The following is a 25,346-nucleotide window of genomic DNA, read 5'->3' as shown; positions in this document are numbered from 1 at the left end:
ACTCAAGTTGCAACACTTACTATCTTCATTCACAAGAAACAACAAGGATACCTCCTTCAAGTTTGATGTTGGGCAGATTGTATGGTGCTTCTCTTTGAGTGTACTTTGCAACTTGTTTCACTTTTCTTTTGCTTTTGAATTTCTTCTTTTCTTTTCTTTCTTTTGCACTCCAAATTTGTTGTAGGAGTCTTTTCTTTTCTCTTTTGTTTTCTTCTTTCTTGTTGCTTTTTGTTGTAGCACTTTTAATGTCAATCCACCAAAGCTCTGATTACCGCTTGATGTAAGGTACTTGTACCTTTTCAAATGATTGTGGATCTAGGAAGGAAGCAAAACAACCTGCAAAGTGAATGGCTCAAAATAGAATGGTTAAGGGTGGTAGATGTATGGGTGAAATGGTAGGCTATTTCCAATGGTGGTGATGAAGTATGCCTTGTTGATGAATGAAGGATGGTTTAATGGTGATGAAATGGTAATGGAAGGATGATGTTATTGGCGTGATATGGTGATGGAATATGGTGATGATATAGGCGTGATAATGGTGATGGACTATGGTGATGATATAGGCGTGATAATGGATATGGATTATGGTGATGAAAATAGTATCTTATAAAACTAAGAAGGAACCAATGCTATAAAGGAGCAAAGACCCGTTTCTTATAAGTTCTATAAGGGATGGTATGAAAGGACTTTGACCCTCTAGTTATTTAAACTAGGAACCAAAAGTATCAATGAGGGAATGACGCCACAAGCTTTAGAAAAGGCTTGCTTAATCGATATAGTTCTAAAAAGAACTTGAAGAGAGAATAATCTCACAAAAGGATTTTAATTATCAAAAGGTTCTCTTCACAAATGAATGCCAAAGCCTATTTATAGTTTTGTAAAGGCTTGGCCGAATAAATGGATGCCTTTTCGGCAAAGTACATGTCTTAAAACGAAAATAAATGATGCTTGGATGAGGGGAGATGTCTTTGGCCGAATGGTTCCCATAACTCTTCATCTTGGCGCCAATTTGAAGCATGATGATGTTTAGGCGGAATAGAGAGAAGCCTTTTCATCTTGGCGCCTAATTCATTCACATGCAAAGCACATGGGTGGCTGGTCATGTGGCACTCACATGGTTGGTGTTGAATGCTTAAGGCGTGGACTCTTCCATGGTGTGTAGATGAACAGCAACTTAGGCGTGACTTGGCATCAAACATGTGTCTAGGTGACTTGGCATCAATGGGGCAGCAACTAATTATGAAAGGTCACATTTGAGTGAAACAACCTTTCATCTTTTGAGCTACTTCCCATGAGTTTGAGCTGAAGATGAGCTGGCCATAGATGAATTGCATGAAGATGAGTCATAGGACAGCTCCTTGTGAAAGGTCACTTCTCGGATTGGCAACTCTTCGCGAAAAGGTACGAATTCACAAAATTTGACCTAGACCATATTTGTAGTGCTCTGTGTGGTGAAGATGATGGTGCAACTCTCCAGCTGAAATGAAGTCTCTAGCTAGCTCAAAAGTCCAGCTCAAGTGAGCTATGAGCTCGAGGGTCAGCTGACAACTTTTCACCATTTGTTCTTCATGATCTCCCAAGTCATCCTATGTAATGTTTCCTAGCTCATTGACTTCAATTCTAGCTTTAAATCAGCTCCCATGATGTGGCCGAACATGTACCTACAAAAGAAAGCATTTATAAGCTAAGTAATATAAGATATAAATATGTGGTTCATAATAATAACTTCATACATTCATAATATCATCATCATAACTATAAATATAATGTATGTAAGCCATTATCATAACTATGGTATAAAGAAAGATTAAGTTAAAGAAAATCCCCCTTTGAACATTGAAAAAGGTTGGTGATGCAAGTCCATTTTTGATGTTGAATCGGATCACATCAAGTGCTGGTCTGCTTTTCTTTACCCTTGCTAGGTTCGCCCACTTGTGTAGTTTTAGGTACCTCTGCACGATCCTTTGTTTGGACTGGAGTTTGCTTTCGGAAAGTAATAGGTTCTTGCTTCCATTTGGTGGATGAATTTGGATTTCTCCTAGTGTAGGATTTCCTTTTGAGTTGTCTTTCAATTTTCATGGCCACATGCACCATTTCTTCAATCTCTACATAATGCTGAAGTTCAACAAGGTTAGCAATATCAAGATTTAGGCCAGATAAGAATCTTGCCATTGTTGCTTCTCTATCTTCATCCACATTGGCTCGGATCATGGCAATCTCTATTTCTTTGAAATAATCTTCAACGTTCTTGCTTCCTTGTTTCAAATTTTGTAATTTATGATAAAGATCTCGGTGATAGTGAGTAGGAACAAACCTTTTCCTCATAATGGCCTTCATTTCATCCCATGTTATGATGGGGCGTTCACCATTTCGTCTTCTTGAACTCACCAATTGGTCCCACCAAACTAAGGCATAGTCCATGAATTCCATAGCAGCAAGCCTAACCTTCTTTTGCTCCGTATAGTTTTGGCATTCAAAAATGTATTCAATTTTGATTACCCAATCAAGATAGGCTTCTGGATCAGTTCATCCTGGAAATGGAGGAATAGTCACTTTGATGTTGCTGAAGTTGTCATTTTGATTTCGATGAACATCTCTTCTTGCTACTGATATTACTTCATCCTCTTCCTCTTTTAAGTCTTCTTCCATTCTAGGGCAGTTTACTCTCCGATTGCCTAAAGATGTTTCTAATTGATCCATACGATCTTGCAAAGGCTCAAATTCTAATTTCAACAATCTTTCCATTTCGTGCATAATAGCTTGTGTTTGCAAGTTAGGGGCTTCTCTTTCTGGGGATCGTCCTGAACTCCGAGACATGGTTAGTGAAATAAGAAAAGAATAAGATGTGTAAAAGACCTTACCAGAATATACTCTCACAAAGCCTCACGAGTCACTCCAAGGAAACTTGATGTCACTCATTTCGCTCGTGTTTGCACTCTAGGACTTTAATGGCTTTTACTTGTCCTCTTATAATCTCACACACGCTCCAGCCTTTTTCCTCTTGATTCTCTTGTCTCAAGTTCTAGAAAACTTTTACTCAAGACTATATCGAGTAAATTTTACTTGTTTGGCATCGGCTGCAAATGGGTTAGTAGGAATGGAAAGCAAAATATAATTGAAAGGGTGGCTTAGAAAAAAAATAGAAAGAAGAGAATAAAGGGGTTACTTACACAAGTCACTTTATAACCTTCTATCACCACAATCAAATTTATAGGCTTACTTGAATGGCTTGGTGATGAGAATTGTTGATGAGTGCTCCCAACTTTTCTTTCCTTTTTTTTTCTTCTTTTGAGTTTTTTCAATTTCTTCTTTTTGAGTGCTTCTTTTCTGATTTTTTTCTTGTTTTCTTTGACTTTGCACTTCACTTTGCACTTCTTCTTTTTGTATTTTTTATTTTTGTTGCACGTTGTTTCTTCTACCAAAGCTCTGATTACCGCTTGATGTAAGGTAATTCTACCTTCTCGTTTGATTGTGGATCTAGGAAGGAAGCAAAACAACCTGCATAAGTGAATGGCTCAAAAGAGAATGGATAAGGGTGGTAAGTGTATGGTTTAATAGGTAGGCTATTTAATAAATGAGAGATGGAAGCGGAAGATGATTGAAATGGTTATGGTTATGGCGATGAAACAAAAGGATGGTTGTGAGGATAATATCTTAAAGAACGCTCAAAGAAGAACCAATGCTATAGAGAGCAAAGACCCAATCTTTATATTGTTTCTTCAAGGGGTGGTTTAAGTACTTTGACCCACTAGTTATATGAACTAGGAACCAGAAGTATCAAGATGAAAGAAGAGGGTTGACACCATAAGTGTAAATTATACTTGATAAGTCGATAAAAGTCACCAGTACTTAAGGAACAGAATAATCTCACTTTAATTAAACAAAAGGTCTGCTTACAAATGATGAATGCTTTCCTATTTATAGGAAATGGAGGGGCATAGCCGAATAGAGACATAATGGTTCGGCCAGCCCATGTATCTCCCTATAAAGACATAATTTAAATGCTAAAAGAGATTATGGTTCGGCCCTTGATGGAGGGAAATGATCCTTGGCCGAATAACACTTGTATCCCTTCAAATTGGCACCAAATGGGAGAGGAGATGATGCTTGCCTGAATGGTTAAATGGCTCTTCATCTTGGCGCCTAAATGAGATCATATGCATGACACATGGGGGCTGGTCATATGGAACGCACATGGGTGTTCTAGGGAGCCTTGTGGTGCAGCCTTGTGCATGGGATGATGGCTGGTCATGTTCTCTCTCTTGGGCGTGCATGTGTCTCCTCCAAGCTAGCTTGAGTTGTGGAGCTAGCTAGCAAACATGGGATGTTTGTGAACAAGCTTCCTAGCTATGTCCTTGTGAGCTTCTTAACATTATGTTCAGCTACATTCAGCTACCTTTGACATCACTTTTAGCAACTCAGCTCCAAATAGTCCAACTAGCTAAGTTTAGCTAGCCTTAAGCTCTTCCAGCTGAATCGAGTTTCCCTTAGTGTTCCATGAGCTGCCTTTTACTTTGTAAGTTGTTTGTGAGCTGCATATGATGTCCAAATCATTCACCAGGCTACCTCAACGTTTATTATGCTTTAATGTACCTACATGTGCAAGGAAACAAGGTAATTCCATGGTATTGAGCTAATATGAGCTAATTACCTTGCTGCCATGTTTGATTATGGTAATGTGAGCTAAGTTTGAATGTCATGAGCTAATTATATCATCTCCTAATATGTGTAAGGTAAGGTATAAAGCCTAAGAGCTAATATGAATGCAAATGAACTAATGAAATGCATTATAAGTATGTTGCCTTGATGTATATGTTATAATCATGCATAATATAATTATATAGCTATCCTAACATGCTTAACATATTAAAATAACAATGTGTAAGATGTATTCATGCTAAGTTATTCTTTAACTTAATAACTAATATCCTTAGCATGATATGTAATATAATAGTATATACTATAAGGTTATTATAAAGTAAATGCATTAAAAGGATGTTCAAGAGTACTCCCTTTATAGTTGAAAACGTGCTTGCATCAAAGGCCTAAAGGGAAATCTTACGAAAGGGAACCTAATGGAAGAACACAAACATTCAAAGGATACTTTCTTTTAGCAAAAAGTCGTGAAGCTGTGCAAGGACAAAATGAACTCGATTTGAGGACAAATCGCCCTAAAGAAGGGGGGGATGATGCAAGCACGTTTTCAACTATAAAGGGAGTACTCTTGAACATCTTTTTAATGCATTTACTTTATAATAGCCTTATAATATATATCATGCTAAGGATATTAGTTATGAAGTTAAAGAATAACTTAGTATGAATACATCTTGCACATTGTTATTTTAATATGTTAAGCATGTTAGGATAGCTATATAATTATATTATGCATGATTATAACATATACATCAAGGCAGCATACTTATAATGCATTTCATTAGTTCATTTGCATTCATATTAGCTCTTAGGCTTTATACCTTACCTTACACATATTAGGAGATGATATAATTAGCTCGAGACATTCAAACTTAGCTCACATTACCATAATGAAACATGGCAGCAAGGTAATTAGCTCATATTAGCTCAATACCATGGAATTACCTTGTTTCCTTGCACATGTAGGTACATTGGAGCATAATGAACGTTGAGGTAGCTTGGTGAATGATTTGGACGTCATATGCAGCTCACAAACAGCTTACAAAGTACAAGGCAGCTCATGGAACACTAAGGGAAGCTCGATTCAGCTGGAGGAGCTTCAGGCTAGCTAAACTTAGCTAGTTGGACTATTTGGAGTTGAGTTACCAAAAGTGATGTCAAAGGTAGCTGAATGTAGCTGAATATGTTGTTATGGAGCTTATAAGGACTTAGCTAGGAAGCTTGTTCACAAACAGCCCATGATTACTAGCTAGCTCCACAACTCAAGCTAGCTTGGAGGAGACACATGCACGCCCAAGAGAGAGTACATGCTCAGCCATCATTCCATGCACAAGGATGCACCACAAGCATCCTAGAGAAGCCATGTGCATGCCTTGTGACCAGCCCACCATGTGCTAGGCGTGTGACTTCATTTAGGCGCCAAGATGAAGAGTCCTCTCACCATTCGGCCAAGCACTCCTTTCTCTCCAATTTGGCACCAACTTGAGGGGACACAAGAGCTATTCGGCCAAGGGTTATTTCCCTCCATCTAGGGCTGAAACATTATGTCATTTAGCATTAAAATTATTTCATTTTATAGAGACACAAGGGCTGGCCGAATCCTTTTATAACCATTCGGTCATGTCTCCCCATTTCCTATAAATAGCAAAGCAATCATCATTTGTAATCAGACCATTATTTTTAATTGAAGTGAGATTATTCTCTTTCTTAAGTCCTGGTGACTTTTTATCGACTTATCAAGTATTTTATACTTGTGGCGTCAACCCCTTCCTTTTCACCTTGATACTTCTGGTTCCTAGTTCTTTATAACTAGTGGGTCAAAGTACTTGTAAACCACCCCTTAAAGAAGCAATATAAAGTCTGGGTCTCTACTCTCTATAGCATTGGTTTGTCTTTAAGCCTTCTTTAAGATAATATCCTCTCATCCATTCCATTGTTTCGATAACCAAACCCATAGCCATATCCATCAACTTCCGCTTCCATCTCTTAATTATTAAACAACCCACCTCTTGACACTTACGTTTACCACCTTAACCTTTCTATTTTTGAGCCATTCACTTTGCAGGTTGTTTTGCTTCCTTCCTAGATCCACAATCAAACGAGAAGGTAGAATTACCTTACATCACCTTCGTCCTTATATTGGTAAGTTTTTGTTTTCTACTTTGATGATATCTTGATATATAGTAAGTCACTAAAAGATCATGTTAAACATTTACGTTCCATTCTTAGCACTTTGAGAGAAGAGCACCTAAGATGTGATCCTGCCTTGCACCAACTTTCTTCATGACACACTCACATCATTGAAGATTCATCATGCTCAATATAAGGGAGTTATACCTTACTTTATATTATATTTACTCATTTATGCATTATATATTATTATGAGCATACATTTGCATATTAAACTATGCTTGAATAATCATATGTTATCATTCACTTGCAACTATATGATTTTCATGCATAACATATGTTTTCACATCTTTACTGATGTGATCCAATTCAGCATCATGGATATTCCACCCTTACAAGGGAAGAGACTTTCTAACTTTGCACATATATATGCTTATTTCAAATATCTTAATATAGTTATTTTCATTTACATATACTATATCTATAGTTATTATGATGATAACTTAACCATTAATATGTGAGATATAAGTTATCATAATATACTATAGTCATATTCTTCTAATATACACATTATATAAGTTTATATACTTAGTTTATTTCTTTATGTTATGCATGTAGGCACATTCGGCCAACACTTGAGAGCTGCATTGGAGCTAAATGGAACATGAAACAGCAAGGAAACTCACATAGGGATACTTAGGAGATCATAAGGACTCATTGGTGAAAAGTTATCCGGAGACCCGTGAGCTCATAGCTGGATTGAGCTGAAGATTTGAGCTACAAGATGACCTCATTTCAGCTGGGGAGTTGCACCATCATCATCACCACTTAGGACACTTCAAATATGTCCTAAGTCAAAATTTGTGAAATCGTACCTTTTCGCGTATAGTTGCCACCTCAAGATGTACCTTTTCACAAGGAGTTGCCCAAACGTTCACCATGTTACAAGTCATCTAAGGTCAGCTCACCTCCAGCTTATTGACACCCAAAGTAGCTCAAACATGAAGGGTTACCTTTCTCAAACATTGTGACCTTTCATGAATGATGCTACCCATAAAGATGCCTTTTCATCTAGAAGCACGTTGGTGAAGAAATTGCAACCATTGGAAGCTTAAATCATCATGAGGAATAGTGCTATGCATATTCGGCTACATCACATGTATTGCACATGAGATTCTTTGGCGCCAAACATGAAGAGACACACCACCATTCGGCTAAGGGGAGAAAATGGCACGAAGATGAACCAACATACATATTCGGCCAAGGGAGATGTCTTCCCATCATTAGCTGAATCATCAAGTCCCTTTATGAAGGGTTAGCCGAACAATCACAAGCCCAAATGACTTAATCTTTCATTTTAAAACATTATGTATCTTCATAAAGTCATGTATCTAGTCGAAACAACTTGTAACCATTCAACCAAGCCCTCTCATTTCCTATAAATAGAGTGGCTTACCTTCATTTGTAATCATCTCATCTCTTATATAAAACATACTCTTGTGAGTTATTTCTCTTCAAAGTTCTTTATGAACTTTATCGATTAAGCAAGTATAGTTCCTATACTTGTGGCGTCATTCCTTCCATTTTGATTCCAAAATTCCTAGATTGATATCTAGTGGGTTGAAGACACTATCACCACCCCTCAAGCAAGTTTGTGAAGACCGGGATTGTGCTTCATAGCATAGTTTCCTCTTTGGTGTGTTTGAGATACAACATCACCACCATTGCCATTTCATCAACAACATCATCCATCTCTTCCATCAATTCCGCAGCCATCTCTATCCTTTCTTTATTTTATTTCATTCTTATTATTTATTTTCATCACTTATTTTATTATTCCCTTATTTAAGTCCATTATTAATCATATTTCTTATCTGATTTTGCAGCCCAGACTTATAAATTCAAGGACATCAGTACTTGTCAATCCTAGATCGGGACACAATAAGGCTATCTACTCTTCTCACCAAAGTGTGTAGATTTGCCTTACATCAAGTGGTATCAGAGCATAGTTGGATTGACAACAAAAGTGTCATTGGCGTGCAAAGCAAAAGAAAAATAGAAGAAAAAAAATCAGAAAAGAAGAAAAGAAAAAGAAGTTCAAAAAGAGAAAGCAAGCCAAGGAAAGTGCTTTACCATTGCGAAGTACATCAAAGAGGCCATCTACACTAAGAGAAGATAACCTTATTGTTTCTTGAGAAATGTTGCAGTAAGTGTTGTTTCTTGAATTGTAAGTCACCTCTTTTTTTCCGTCCTTACATTTTCCTTGTCTTCAACCATTTTTTTCTTTTAATACCTTTAAATCCTTTCTTCCACCTTTCCATTTCTTCTAATCTTTCTACCCTAACCTATTTGCAGCCGACGTACACAAGGAAGGAATTAACTTGTTATAATCTTGAGTAAGTTCCTTAAAGGACTTAACAAGAGAAATTGAGTGGAAAAAGGCTAGTTGAGAGAGTAAGATCAGAAGGGGAATTGTTAAAAGCCAAATTATATTCCCGAGAGTAAACACGAGTGTTGAGTGGAGTGATCTCTTAATTTTCTTTGGAGTGAAGATTGTGAGGCCTTGAGAGCGTGCTGGTAAGGTTTTAATTTTTTTTTCTTTTTACTAACAATGTCTTATGATCTTTCATCTTTCAAAACAATGGAGAACGAACAATAAAGAACAAACACATTTCACACTCGTTGCCATGTAAATGCTAAAATGTGTCTTGTAGCTATTGACGGAGGAAGTTGTACAAACATTGCAAGTACATACATGGTGAACAAATTGGGGCTTACAATGATTAAACATTCCAGCCCATATGAATTGGAATGGTTTAACAACGAGGAAGAGATGAAGGTCACTAAACAAGTACTTGTTCCATTCTCACTTGGAAGTTACAAAGAAAAGATTCTATGTGACGTGGTGCATATGCATAAGAGCCATTTACTCTTGGAGAGGCCATGACAATTTGACAAGTGGGTTGTCCATGATGGTTTCACAAATCGATACTCTTTCTTTAACAATGAAAGGAAAATCATCTTGACTCCACTTTCACCAAACCGAGTAAATGAAGATCAAAACACCTTGAGGAAAAACATTGAAGCAATGAATGAGCAACTTGAAGAAGACGTTGGAGTTGAAAAGGATGAATTTGGAGATAAAGAGGCCAATGAAGAACATATTTTAACTAACCTTACTCTTTCATTTATTCTTCCTATTGTTTTGTAGGATGATTCAAGAGATATACCTTTTTAAGGAGATGATTCAAAAATCATGGCTTTTGGAAAACCAAAATATGTGACTTTTGAAGAACCAATAGTCATGACTTTTGGTGATTCACAAAACATGTCTCTTGATATTTCAAAGGTTATGCCATTTGAATTTCCAAAAGAAGCATCACTTGAAGTGCCTAGAGTTATGTTCGTTGACATCTCTTGGGGAGGCCATGACAATTTGACAAGCGGGTTGTCCATGATGATTCCAAAAGAGTCATGTTGCTAACTTATTCTTCCGAGAAGTGGTAAGGTTACATGGACTTCCTCAAACCATTGTGTCAGATAAAGACGTTAAGTTCTTAAGTCACTTTTGGAGGACTTTGTGGAGTAAAATCGGCACAAAACTACTATTCTCTACTACATGTCATCCTCAAACGAATGGTCAAACTGAAGTAGTTAATAGAGTTTTATCAACTCTACTACGATCCATTATCAAGAAAAACATCAAGACATGGGAAGAATGCCCACCACACGTGGAGTTTGCATACAACCGAACCATTCACTCGGTAACCAAATATTCTCCATTTGAGGTAGTGTATGGTTTCAATCCTTTAACTCCTTTGGACTAACTTCCTTTACCTTGTGATCAAATAGTAAACAAAGATGGAAAAAACAAGGAAGAATTTGTTAAAAGACTCCATCAACAAGTCAAGGACAACATTGAAAGGAGAATGAGACAATATGAACAACAAGCAAACGAAGGAATGAAGAAGGTAACTTTTGACGTGGGAGATTGGGGTTGGGTACACTTTAGGAAAGAAAGATTCCCAAACCAAAGAAAGTCTAAACTACTACCTCGAGGAGATGGCCCATTTCAGATTGTAGAAAATATCAACGACAATGCCTATAAACTCGAATTGCCCAGTGAGTTTGGTGGCTTCAGTGCCTCCTTCAACATCATTGACTTATCATCCTTTGAGGATGGACACGATTTGGGGACAAAACGCTTAAAAAATGGGGGATGATATGGTCACACCTACCCCAGATCCGGAAGTCATGCCACAAGGTCCCATTACTAGGTCAAGGGCCAAACAATTCAGGGAAGTTCTTCTAACTAAGTGTCTTGAAGCTTTTGATTCATTTAATAACTTAACACCCTCCTATGTTATGTTATATAATGTTTTAATAGTTAAAGAATAACTAAGTATGAACACAGCATGCGCATTGATATTTAAGCATGTTAGAATAGTCTCATAATTATATTAAGCATGATTATCACATATATATCAAGGAAGCATACTTATCATTCAATTATATTAGTTCATATGCATTCATATTAGCTCCTAGGCTTTATACATTAGTTTACACATAATATGAGATGATATATTTAGTTCATGACATGCAATCATAGCTCACATTACCATATTCTTACATGGCAGCAAGGTATTTAGCTCGTCTTAGCTCAATATCATGGACTTGCCTTATTTCCTTGCACATATAGGTACAATGTAGTGTGATGAATGTTGAGATAACTTGGTGGATGATTTGGACGTCCTATGCAGCTCACAAACAGCTCACAAAGGACAAGGCAGCTCATGGAACATTAAGGAAAGCTCAATTCAGCTGGAGGAGCTCAAGGCTATCTAAACTCAGCTAGTTGAACTATTTGGAGCTGAGTTGTCAAAAATGATGTCAATGGTAGTTGAATATAGCTGAACGTGCTATTATAAAGCTCATAAAGATTCGGCTAGGAAGTTTGTTCACAAAACAACCCATGCTTGCTAGCTAGCTCCACACTCAAGCTAGCTTGGAGGAGACACATGCACGCCTAAGAAGGGAGCACATGACCAGCCTTTATTCCATGTACAAGGCTGCACCACAAGGCTCCCTAGAACTCCCATGTGCCTTGCATATGACCAGCCCCCATGTGCCTTGCATGTGGGTTCATTTAGGCGGCAAGATGAAGAGCTCTCTCCCTATTCGGCCAAGCATAATTTCCCATCTAATTTGGCGCCAACTTGAGGGGACACAAGAACTATTCGGCCAAGGATTATTTCCCTCCATATAGGACCGAAACATTATGTCATTTAGCATTTAATTATGTCATTTTATAGAGGCATAAGGGCTGGCCGAACCACCATGTATCCATTCGGCCATGCCCCTCCATTTCCTATAAATAGGAAAGCACAATTCATTTGTAAGCAGACCTTTTGTTTAATTAAAGTGAGATTATTCTCTTCCTTAAGTCCTGGTGACTTTTATCAACTTATCAAGTATATTTTATACTTATGGCGTCAACCCCTTTCTTTTCACCTTGATACTTCTGGTTCCTAGTTCTTTATAACTAGTGGGTCAAAGTATTTCATACCACCCCTTAAAGAAGCAATATAAAGTCTGGGTCCTTGCTCTATATAGCATTGGTTCATCTTTGAGTCTTCTTTAAGATACTATCCTCACAACCATCCCTTTGTTTCATAAACCATAACCATAGCCATATCAACCATCTTCCGCTTCCATCTCTCATTATAAAACAACCCTCCTATTTCACCCATACGTTTACCACCTTAGCCATCTCTTTGAGCCATTCACTTGTGCAGGTTGTTTGCTTACTTCCTAGATCCACAATCAATTATTAAGGCATCATAAGAGCCTTACATCAAGTGGTAATTAGAGTTTTGGTGGAAGAAAGCAACATGCAACAACAACAAAAAGAAAAATACAAAAAGAAGTGCAAAGTGAAGTGCAAAGTCAAAGAAATCAAGAAAAATCAGAAAACAAAGTGAAGCACTCAAAAGAAAGAAAAAAAATCCAGCACTCAAAAAAAAGCAAAGCAAAGAAAAGAAACAAGTTGAAGCACTCATCAACAATTCTCATCACCAAGCAAGTCAAGTAAGCCGTTTAAATTGATTGTGGTGATAGAAGGTTGTAAAGTGACTTGTGTAAGTAACCCTTTTTGTTCTGTTCTTTCTATTTCTAAGCCACCCTTTCATTATATTTGTTTTTCCATTCCTACTAACCCTTTTGCAGCCGACACCAAACAAGTAAAATTTACTTGATATAGTCTTGAGTAAAGTTCTCTAGAACTTGAGACAAGAGAATCAAGAGGAAAAAGGCTGGAGAGTGTGTGAGATCAGAAGAGGACAAGTAAAACCCATTAAAGTCCTAGAGTGCAAACACGAGCGGATTGAGTGACATCAAGTTTCCTTGGAGTGACTTGTGAGGCTTTTTGAGAGTATATTCTGGTAAGGTCCTACGCACATTTCATTTTTCCTTATTTGCTAACATGTCTCTTCCATCCAACATCCTTGTAGTCAAAAGGACTTTTAACATTCAAAGTCAAGAAGATGAACAGAGGGAGAACATCTTCCTTACCAAATGTCACGTGGGAGATAAAATTTGTGTGGTGATCATTGATGGAGGAAGTTGTACAAATGTAGCAAGTACTCACATGGTGGAATAGGTAACCAAACAAGTTGTTGTACCTTTTTCAATTGGAAGATATCAAGATGAAGTCCTTTGTGATGTGGTGCCCATGAGTGCAAGCCACCTTATACTCGGGTGTCCTTGGAATATGATAAGAAGGCTACCCATGACGGATTCTCTAACAAGTACTCTTTCCAGCATCAAGGGAGAAAAATCATATTAGCACCAATGCTTCCAAGCCAAGTTCATGATTGTCAAGTGACCCTCAAGTCACGCATATAAGAATGGGAGAAAGAAAAGAAGGCTAAAGAAATTCATACCCCGAAGATGAATATCTATGCCAGCAGATGAGATATCCGGAAACATTTATCAACTAAGAAGGCTCTACTTATACTTATGTATAAGGAAAGTTTTCTACTTACTAACCCTCCTCAAGACTTGCCAACTTCTATTTCTAATCTTTTGCAGGAATTTGAAGATATATTTCCTGAAGAAATTCCCGATGGATTACCACCAATTAGAGGGATTGAACATCAAATTGATTTCATTCTTGGAGCCACCATTCCAAATAGACCAGCATATAGGAGCAATCCTGAGGAAACAAAGGAATTACAAAGACAAATCAAAGAACTCCTAGAAAAATGTTACATTCGGGAAAGTTTAAGTCCTTTTGCTGTACCCGTTTTGTTGGTACCAAAGAAAGATGGAACTTGGAGAATGTACGTGGATTGTAGGGCAGTGAATCAAATCACAATCAAATATAGGCACCCTATACCTCGGCTGGATGATATGCTTGATGAACTTAGTGGATCCAACATCTTCTCCAAAATTGATTTGAAAATTGGTTACCATCAAATAAGAATGAAGGAAGGTGACGAGTGGAAAACTGCATTCAAGACCAAGCAAGGTTTATATGAATGGTTAGTCATGCCTTTTGGCTTGACTAATGCCCCTAGTACCTTTATGCATCTAATGAATCATGTCCTTCGGCCTTATATTGGTAAGTTTTGTGTTGTCTACTTTGATGATATCTTGATATATAGTAAGTCACTAAAAGATCATGTTAAACATTTACATTCCATTCTTAGCACTTTGAGAGAAGAGAACCTATATGCTAATCTCAAGAAGTGTGTTTTTTGTACTAATCAAGTTACTTTCTTAGGCTTCATTGTAAGTTCACAGAGATTGTCAGTGGATCCAAAAAAGATTAAGGCAATACAATAATAGCCAAAGCCGGTCATTGTCAGCCAAGTCTGGAGTTTCCATGGATTAACCAATTTTTATAGAAGGTTTATACGAAATTTCAGTTCTATTGTTGCCCCCTTAACAGGGATTATTAAGAAGAATTCGAACTTCTCCTGGGGCAAAGAACAAGATGAAGCATTCAACGAACTCAAGGGTTGTTTAACAAAGGCTCCACTATTAGCATTGCCAAACTTTGAGAAAACATTTGAAGTTGAATGTGATGCCTCTGGAATTGGGATTGGTGCTGTTTTAAGTCAATAACGAAAGCCCATTGCATACTTTAGTGAAAAACTAAATGGTGCAACTTTGAACTATCCAACATATGACAGAAATGTACACACTCATTCGAACCTTGGAGACTTGGCAGCACTACTTATTACCGAAGGAATTCGTGATACACACTGACCATGAAGTATTAAAGCATATCAAAGGACAACACAAACTCAACAAGAGACATGCCAAATGGGTTAAATTTCTTGAATCTTTTCCCTATGTCATCCACTATAAGAGAGGAAAGGATAATGTCATGGAATATGCTCTTTCACGCAGGTATGTCTTACTTAACACTTTGGATTCCAAACTTCTTGGTTTTTCATTCATTAAGGAACATTATTCTACTGATTTGGACTTTGGAGAAAGGTATCAGTTATGTGAAACAGGTGCTCATGACAAATATTATCAACATGATGGATATCTTTTCAAAGAAGGACGATTATGTATTCCACAAGGTTCCATACGAGAAGTGCTAACCAAAGAAGCGCATGAAGGAGGACTCATGGGACACTTTGGAGTCGGAAAGACTCTTAGCATTTTGAAGGAACACCTCTTTTGGCCAAAGATGAAAAGGTATGTGAAAGGTGTTTAGTATGTAAAAGGGCAAAATCAAGAGTCATGCCTCATGGATTATACATGCCCTTGCCAATACCAACCATGCCATGGATAGATATCTCAATGGACTTTGTTTTGGGCTTACCAAAAACAAAGAGTGGAAAGGATTCAATATTTGTGGTGGTTGATCGATTCTCCAAGATGGCTCACTTTGTACCATGTCACAAGACTGATGATGCTATTCATGTTGCTAACTTATTCTTCCGAGAAGTGGTAAGGTTACATGGACTTCCTTGAACCATTGTGTCAGATAGAGACGTTAAGTTCTTAAGTCACTTTTGGAGGACTTTGTGGAGTAAAATCGGCACAAAACTACTATTCTATACTACATGTCATCCTCAAACGGATGGTCAAGCTGAAGTAGTTAATAGAGTTTTATCAACGCTACTACGATCCATTATCAAGAAAAACATAAAGACATGGGAAGAATGCCTACCACACGTGGAGTTTACATACAACCGAACCATTCACTCGGCAACCAAATATTCTCCATTTGAGGTAGTGTATGGTTTCAATCCTTTAACTCCTTTGGACATACTTCCTTTACCTTCTGATCAAATAGTAAATAAAGATGGAAAGAATAAGGTAGAATGATGTAGGCTGAATCTATACGCTTTGGGAGAAGAGAGTAGATAGCCTTTTTATGTCCCGATCTAGGATTGACAAGTACTGATGTCCTTGAATTTATAAGTTCGGGCTGCAAAATAAGTGATGTAAGGTGAATCTACAAGCTTAAGTGAAAAGAGTAGATAACCTTATTGTGTCCCGATCTAGGATTGACAAGTACTGATGTCCTTGAATTAATAAGCTTGTGCTGCAAAATAATAAGAAAAAATATGATTAATGATGGGTTTAAGAAATGAATAATAATATAAGTAATGGAATGAAAGAATAAGAATAGATATGGCTGCGGAATTATGGGACTGATGATGGTCTTGATAAAGGATGTTGATGATGTTGATGATGAAATGAAGATGGTGGTGATGTTATATCTCAAACTCGCCAAAGAGGAAACTATGCTATGAAGCACAATCCCGGTCTTCAAAAACTTGCTTGAGGGGTGGTGATTGTGTCTTCAACCCATTAGATATCAATCTAGGAATTTAGGAATCAAGATGGAAGGAATGACGCCACAAGTATATGAATTATACTTGCTTAATCGATAAAGTTCACAAAGAACTTTGAAGAGAAATTAACTCACAAGAGTATGTTTTATATAAGAGATGAGATGCGTATAAATGAAGGCAAGCCACTCTATTTATAGGAAATGAGAGGGCTTGGCCGAATGGTTACATGATGTTTCGGCTAGATACATGACTTTAGGAAGATACATAATGTTTTAAAATGAAAGATCAAGTCATTTGGGCTTGTGATGGTTCGGTTAACCCTTCATAAAGGGACTTGATGATTCAGCTAAGGATGGGAAGACATCTCCCTTGGCCGAATGGTGATGTTGGTTCATCTTGGCGCTATTTCTCTTCTCTTTAGCCGAATGGGTTTGTATCTCCTCAAGTTGGCGCCAAATGTTCTCATGTGCATGGCATGTGATGTGGCCGAATAGGCATGGAGCTCTATCTCATGTCTCTTGGTGATTTAAGCCTCCAATGCTAGCAAACTCTTCACCAACGTGCTCCTAGATGAAAAGGCATCTTCATGGGCAGCATCATTCATGAAAGGTCACAATGTTTCATAATGGTGTCCCTTCATGTTTGAGCTATTTATGGTGTGAATGAGCTGGTGGTGAGCTGGCCTTAGATGACTTGTAACATGATGAACGTTTGGGCAGCTCCTTGTGGAAAGGTACCTCCCAAGGCAAGCCACTTTATTTATAGGAAATGAGAGGGCTTGGTCGAATGGTTACATGATGTTTCGGCTAGATACATGACTTTAGGAATATACATAATGTTTTAAAATGAAAGATCAAGTCATTTGGGCTTGTGATGGTTCGGCTAACCCTTCATAAAGGGACTTGATGATTCGGCTAAGGATGGGAAGACATCTCCCTTGGCCGAATGGTGATGCTGGTTCATCTTGGCGCCATTTCTCTTCTCTTTAGCCCAATGGGTTTGTATCTCCTCAAGTTGGCACCAAATGTTCTCATGTGCATGGCATGTGATGTGGCCGAATAGGCATGGAGCTCTATCTCATGTCTCTTGGTGATTTAAGCCTCCAATGCTAGCAAACTCTTCACCAACGTGCTCCTAGATGAAAAGGCATCTTCATGGGTAGCATCATTCATGAAAGGTCACAATGTTTGATAATGGTGTCCCTTCATATTTGAGTTATTTATGGTGTGAATGAGCTGGTGGTGAGCTGGCCTTAGATGACTTGTAACATGATGAACGTTTGGGCAGCTCCTTGTGGAAAGGTACCTCTCGAGGTGGCAACTATTCGCGAAAAGGTATGATTTCACAAATTTTGACTTAGGACATATTTAAAGTATCCTAAGTGGTGATGATGATGGTGCAACTCCCCAACTGAAATGAGTTCATCTTGTAGCTCAAATATTCAGCTCAATCCAGCTATGAGCTCACGGCCTCAAAATAACTTTTCATCAATGATTTTATATAATCTCCTAAGCATCCCTATGTGAGTTTCCTTGTTGTTTCATGCTCCATTTAGCTCCAATGTAGCTCCCAAGTGTTGGCCGAATGTACCTACATGCTTAATATAAAGAAATAAACTAAGTAAATGAACTTATGCAATGTAATATATAATAATGTGGACTATAGTAGATTATGATAACTTATATATCACATATTAATGGTTAAGTTATCATCATAATAGCTATAGATATAGTATATGAAAATGAAAATAATTATATTAAAATATTTGAAATAAGCATATATATATGTAAAGTTAGAGAGTCTCTTCCCTTATAAGGGTGGAATATTCATGATACTGAAATGGATCACATCATCCTCCCCTTCTTTTAATCGATTTGTCCTCAAATCGAAAGATCTTCTTTTCCTTGAGTCATTCCATTCGATAAGTACCTTTATAAAAAAGTTCATATCTTTTGAAAGAATGCCTTGTAAGTTCTTGATCTGAAAAGGAAGAAAACTTTCATTAGTATGATTGTGATCAAACAAAATTAAAGTTAAGAAATACTTCCTGAAAGATGTAGATTCAAAGTTCATGTCTATTGAAGACATTTGGCTTTGAATGTTGGTGTCCTTTTGTATTCCAAAAATCATGCCCTGTTCCATAAATAGATGCATTGATTCATGAATGTTTATGACTCTTGGAATGGTGATGTCCTCATAAGTCACGCCCTTTAGATGAAAAATCATTTCCCTTTGGTTTTCAATAGGCATGACTCTTGATTCTTGATGGGTCACGTCCTTTGGATAAAGAGTTACCATTCTTTTCTCTTCAATAGTCGCACCTCTTGGCTCTTAAAAAGTCATATCCTTTAGTTTACCAAATTGATGGATTGTGTTGCTTGGTTCATCCTGCAAATCAAAGAAAACTCTTGTTTTGTTAAGGTTAGAAAAATCACCATCAACTTTGCGCCTTGTCAATAGACATCTTTGTGATAAGCACTTAGATGTATAAGCACTTGTTTTTGGGCTGGTTTCCTCCTCTATTAACTTCGATTTTCCTTTCCTCATGTCCTCAACACTTTGTTTCATCTTGATTTGATCAATTTGAACTTGTCTATGCGTCAAGGGTGTTAGGATGACCTTCTTCCCTCCATGGTTGAATGAATACTGATTGGTAAAACAATCATAAATGGTCCTCCTATCATATTGCCATGGTCTTCCAAGGAGTAAGTGGCTAGCATGCATAGGAACAACATCGCACATAACCTCGTCCTTGTACTTACTAATAGAGAAAGGAACCATCACCTGTTTGTTGACATTAAGTTCACCTCGTTCATTGAGCCATTGTAGTTTGTAGGAATTTGGATGTTTCAATGTTTACAATCCCAATTTTTTCACCATGATGGTACTTGCCACATTCGTACAACTTCCACCGTCTATGATCATGAAACACACCTTTTCATTCACATGGCAGCGACTATGAAAGATGTTTTCCCATTGTACATCGTCTTCTACTACTTGAGTACTTAGACTTCTCTTGACCACTAGGGCTTCACCTTCCACCGGAGCACCAATTTCTGCTTCTTCCTCGACTTCGGTTGGTGTTGCTTCTTCTTCTTCATGGTCAGATTCAATCTCACCATTTCCAAGTAGTAACATGGTGTTTCTATTGGGACATTGTGTGGATATATGCCCCCTCCCAAGACATTTAAAGCAACAGATGTCTCTTGTTCGTTCAAGGATCTCTTTTCCTCGATTCTCCTTACCAAGTTGAGATGCATTTGATGATTCGGCCTTTTCTTTGGTAGGAATAGGGGTAGACTTCCTCAAATTGTTGTTTGTACTCCATCTTGAAGATATAGGCACTGAAGTACGAGAGATAGGTCTTCTCCGAAGTTGCCTTTCTATTTTCATAGCCATTTGCACCATTTCATCAATTTCGATGTAATGATACAATTCTAGTGTGTTGGCAATCTCAGGATTGAGTCTAGCAAGAAATCTAGCCATGGTTGCTTCGCGATCCTCCTCAATATTGACTCGGATCATTGCCACTTCCATTTCCTTATAGTAATCCTCTACACTCCTTTGGCCTTGCTTTAGGTTCTGTAATTTCTGAAACATATCCCGATGATAATGAGTAGTACGCATAATACCTTTCATTTCGAGCCATGTTGAAATTGGTCTCTCTCCATTCCTCCTCCGAGTAATAGTAAGTTGATCCCACCATATTAAAGCATAATCAACAAACTCCATAGCTGCCATTCTTACTTTCTTGAGTTCAGAATAGTTATGGCAACTAAACACATGTTCCACCTTAGTTTCCCATTCAAGATAGGCTTCTAGATCATCAACATTGACACGCCTAGGTCCTTGTATCAATGTTGGTTCTTCTTCATCATAAGGATTTGGAACATCATCTTCTGGAAGAGGTTGTTGCCTCCGAGGAGTATCATTATTTTTGGTTTGTGGTTGATCTTGTCTTTGGTCTAGTTTCTCATGGAGAGCATCAAATTCTGTTCGAAACATTCTCATCATTTCTCTAATTAGTGCTTGCATTTGCAAATTGGGTTGACCTGCATTTCCTTTAGGACTTTGAGACATGGTTAGTAAATAAAAAAAATAAACCTTATCATCACACTCACAAAGTCTCACAAGTTCACTCCAAAGAAAAGATAAGATTACTCCACTCAACACTCGTGTTTACTCTCGGGAATATTTTATGGCTTTTAACAATTCCCCTTCTGATCTCACTCTCTCAATAGCCTTTTTCCACTCAAATTTCTCTTGCTAAGTCCTTTGAGTAACTTACTCAAGATTAGAACAAGTTAATTCTTTCCTTGTGTGCGTCGGCTGCAAATAGGTTAGGGTAGAAAGGAATAGAAATGGAAAGGTAGAAGAAAGGATTCAAAGGTATTTAAAACAAAGAAATGGTTAAAGACAAGGAAAATGAAAGGATAGAAAAGGAAGAGGTGACTTACAATTCAAGAAACAACACTTATTGTAACCTTTCACAAGAAACAATAAGGTTATCTTCTCTTAGTGTAGATGGCCTCTTTGATGTACTTTGCAATAGTTGAGCACTTTCCTTGGCTTGCTTTCTCTTTCTGAATTTTCTTTTTCTTTTCTTTTCTTTTTGCACTCCAATTTTGTTAAAGGAGTCTTTTTCTCTTTTGAACTTCTTTTTTTGCTTTGCACGCCAATGACACTTTTGTTGTCAATCCAACTATGCTCTGATTACCGCTTGATGTAAGGTGAATCTACACGCTTTGGTGAAAAGAGTAGATAGCCTTATTGTGTCCCGATCTAGGATTGACAAGTACTGATGTCCTTGAATTAATAAGCTTGTGCTGCAAAATAATAAGAAAAAAATATGATTAATGATTGGTTTAAGAAATTAATAATAATATAAGTAATGGAATGAAAGAATAAGAATAGAGATGGCTGCGGAATTATGGGATTGATGATGGTCTTGATGAAGGATGTTGATGATGAAATGAAGATGGTGGTGATGTTGTATCTCAAACTCGCCAAAGAGGAAACTATGCTATGAAGCAAAATCCCGGTCTTCAAAAACTTGCTTGAGGGGTGGTGATTATGTCTTCAACCCACTAGATATCAATCTAGGAATTTAGGAATCAAGATGGAAGGAATGACGCCACAAGTATATGAATTATACTTGCTTAATCGATAAAGTTCACAAATAACTTTGAAGAGAAATTAACTCACAAGAGTATGTTTTATATAAGAGATGAGATGCGTACAAATGAAGGCAAGCCACTCTATTTATAGGAAATGAGAGGGCTTGGCCGAATGGTTACATGATGTTTCGGCTAGATACATGACTTTAGGAAGATACATAATGTTTTAAAATGAAAGATCAAGTCATTTGGGCTTGTGATGGTTCGGCTAACCCTTCATAAAGGGACTTGATGATTCGGCTAAGGATGGGAAGACATCTCCCTTGGTCGAATGGTGATGCTGGTTCATCTTGGCGCCATTTCTCTTCTCTTTAGCCGAATGGGTTTGTATCTCCTCAAGTTGGCGCCAAATGTTCTCATGTGCATGGTATGTGATGTGGCCGAATAGGCATGGAGCTCTATCTCATGTCTCTTGGTGATTTAAGCCTCCAATGCTAGCAAACTCTTCACCAACGTGCTCCTAGATGAAAAGGCATCTTCATGGGTAGCATCATTCATGAAAGGTCACAATGTTTGATAATGGTGTCCCTTCATGTTTGAGCTATTTATGGTGTGAATGAGCTGGTGGTGAGCTGGCCTTAGATGACTTGTAACATGATGAACGTTTGGGCAGCTCCTTGTGGAAAGGTACCTCTCGAGGTGGCAACTATTTGCGAAAAGGTATGATTTCACAAATTTTGACTTAGTAATATTTGAAGTGTCCTAAGTGGTGATGATGATGGTGCAACTCCCCAGCTGAAATGAGTTCATCTTGTAGCTCAAATCTTCAGCTCAATCCAGCTATGAGCTCACGGCCTCAAAACAACTTTTCATCAATGATTCCATATAATCTCCTAAGCATCCCTATATGAGTTTCCTTGTTGTTTCATGCTCCATTTAGCTCCAATGTAGCTCCCAAGTGTTGGTCGAATATGCCTACATGCTTAACATAAAGAAATAAACTAAGTAAATGAACTTATGCAAAATAGTATATAATATTGTGGACTATAGCAGATTATGATAACTTATATCTCACATATTAATGGTTAAGTTATCATCATAATAGCTATAGATATAGTATATGTAAATGAAAATAATTATATTAAAATATTTGAAATAAGCATATATATATGTAAAGTTAGAAAGTCTCTTCCCTTGTAAGGGTGGAATATCCATGATGCTGAAATGGATCACATCAATAAGATAAGAAAATATGATTAATAATGGACTTAAATAAAGGAATAATAATATAAGTAATTAAATGAAATAAAGATAGGATAGAGATGGCTGCGGAATTGATGGTATTGATGGATGTTGTTGATGGTGGCAATGATGAAATGGAGATGGTGTTGATTTGTATCTCAAACTCGCCAAAGATGAAATAATGCTAACGAGCACAATCCCGGTCTTCAAAAACTTGTTTGAGGGGTGGTGATAGTGTCTTCAACCCACTAGATATCAATCTAGGAATTTTGGAATCAGGATGGAATGAATGATGCCACAAGTATATGAATTATACTTGCTTAATCGATAAAGTTCACAAAGAACTTTGAAGAGAAATAACTCACAAGAGTATATTTTATATAAGAGATGAGATGAGTATAAATGAAGGTAAGCCACTCTATTTATAGGAAATGAGAGGGCTTGGCCGAATGGTTACATGATGTTTCGGCTAGATACATATCTTTAGAAAAATACATAATGCTTGAGATGAATGATTAAGTACTTTGGGCTTGTGATGGTTTGGCTAACTCTTCATGAAAGGCCTTAATGATTCGGTTAAAGGGTGGAGAGACATCTCCCTTGGCCGAATGGTGCATGCTTGTTCATCTTGGCGCCAATTTCCTCTCATTGGCCGAATAGTAATGTGCCTTATCATGTTTGGCGCCAAAGCTTCCATGTGCAAGGCATGTGGTGTGACCGAATAGGCATGGAGCTCTATCTCATGTCTCTTGGTGATTTAAGCTTCCAATGATATCAATTCCTTCACCAACGTGCTCCTACATGAAAAGGCATCTTCATGGGCAGCATCATTCATGAAAGGTCACAATGTTTGGGAAAGGTAACCCTTCATGTTTGAGCTACTTTGGGTGTGAATGAGCTAAAAGTGAGCTGGCCATAGATGACTTGTAACATGGTGAACGTTTGGGCAGCTCCTTGTGAAAAGGTACCTCTTGAGGTGGCAACTATTCACGAAAAGGTACGATTTCACAAATTTTGACTTAGGACATATTTGAAGTGTCCTAAGTGGTGATGATGATGGTGCAACTCCCCAGCTGAAATAAAGTCATCTTGTAGCTCAAATCTTCAGCTCAATCCAGCTATGAGCTCATGGCCTTCGGACAACTTTTCACCAATTGTTCCTTGGGCTCTTCTAATCGATCCAATGTAAGTTTCCTTGATGTTACATGTTCCATTTAGCTCTAATGCAGCTCCCAAGTGTTGGCCGAATGTGCCTACATGTATAACATAAGAAAATAAACTAAGTATATAAACTTATATAATGTGTATATTATAAGAATGTGACTATAGTATATTATGATAACTTATATCTCACATATTAATGGTTAAGTTATCATCATAATAGCTATAGATATAGTATATGTAAATGAAAATAACTATATTAAAATACTTGAAATAAACATATATATGTGTAAAGTTAGAAAGTTTCTTCCCTTGTAAGGGTGGAATAGCCATGATAAACATGATGCTGAATCGGATCACATCATCCTCCCCTTCTTTTAATCAATTTGTCCTCAAATCGAAAGATCTTCTTTTCTTTGAGTCATTCCATTCGATAAGTACCTTTATAAAAAAATTCATATCTTTTGAAAGAATGCCTTGTAAGTTCTTGATCTGAAAAGAAAGAAAACTTTCATTAGTATGTTTTTGATCAAACAAAATTAAGGTTAAGAAATACTTCCTGAAAGATGTAGGTTCAAAGTTCATGTCTATTGAAGACATTTGCCTTTGAATGTTGGTGCCCTTTTGTATTCCAAAAATCATGCCCCTTTCCATAGATAAATGCATTGATTCATGAAAGATGATGACTCTTGGAATGGTGATGTTCTCATAAGTCACGCCCCTTGGTTGAAAAATCGCTTCCCTTTGATTTTCATTAGGCATAACTCTTGATTCTTGAAGGATCACGTCCTTTGGATGAAGAATTACCACTCTTTGCTTTTCAAAAATCGCACCTTTTGGCTCTTGAAAGGTCACGTCCTTTAGTTTCCCAAATTGATGGATTGTGTCACTTGGATCATCCTGCAAATCAAAGGAAATTCCTGCATTGTCAAAGTTAGAAAAATCTTCATTGATCTTGCGCCTCGTCAGTAAACATCTTTGTAACAAGCACTTAGATGTATAAGCACTTATTTTTGGAATGTTTTCTTCCTGGCTTAACTTCGATTTTCCTTTCCTCATGGCCTCAACACTTTGTTTCATCTTGATTTAATCAACTTGGACTTGTTTAGGCGTCAAGGGTGTTAGGATGATCTTCTTCCCTCCATGGTTGAATGAATATTGATTGGTAAAACAACCATGAATAGTCCTCCTATCATATTGCCATGGTCTTCCAAGGAGTAAA

The sequence above is a fragment of the Hibiscus syriacus genome, unplaced genomic scaffold, assembly GCF_006381635.1.
Source record: "Hibiscus syriacus cultivar Baekdansim isolate YM2019G1 unplaced genomic scaffold, ASM638163v2 tig00003454_pilon, whole genome shotgun sequence".
NCBI lineage: Eukaryota > Viridiplantae > Streptophyta > Magnoliopsida > Malvales > Malvaceae > Hibiscus > Hibiscus syriacus.
This window is presented reverse-complemented; position numbering follows the sequence as displayed.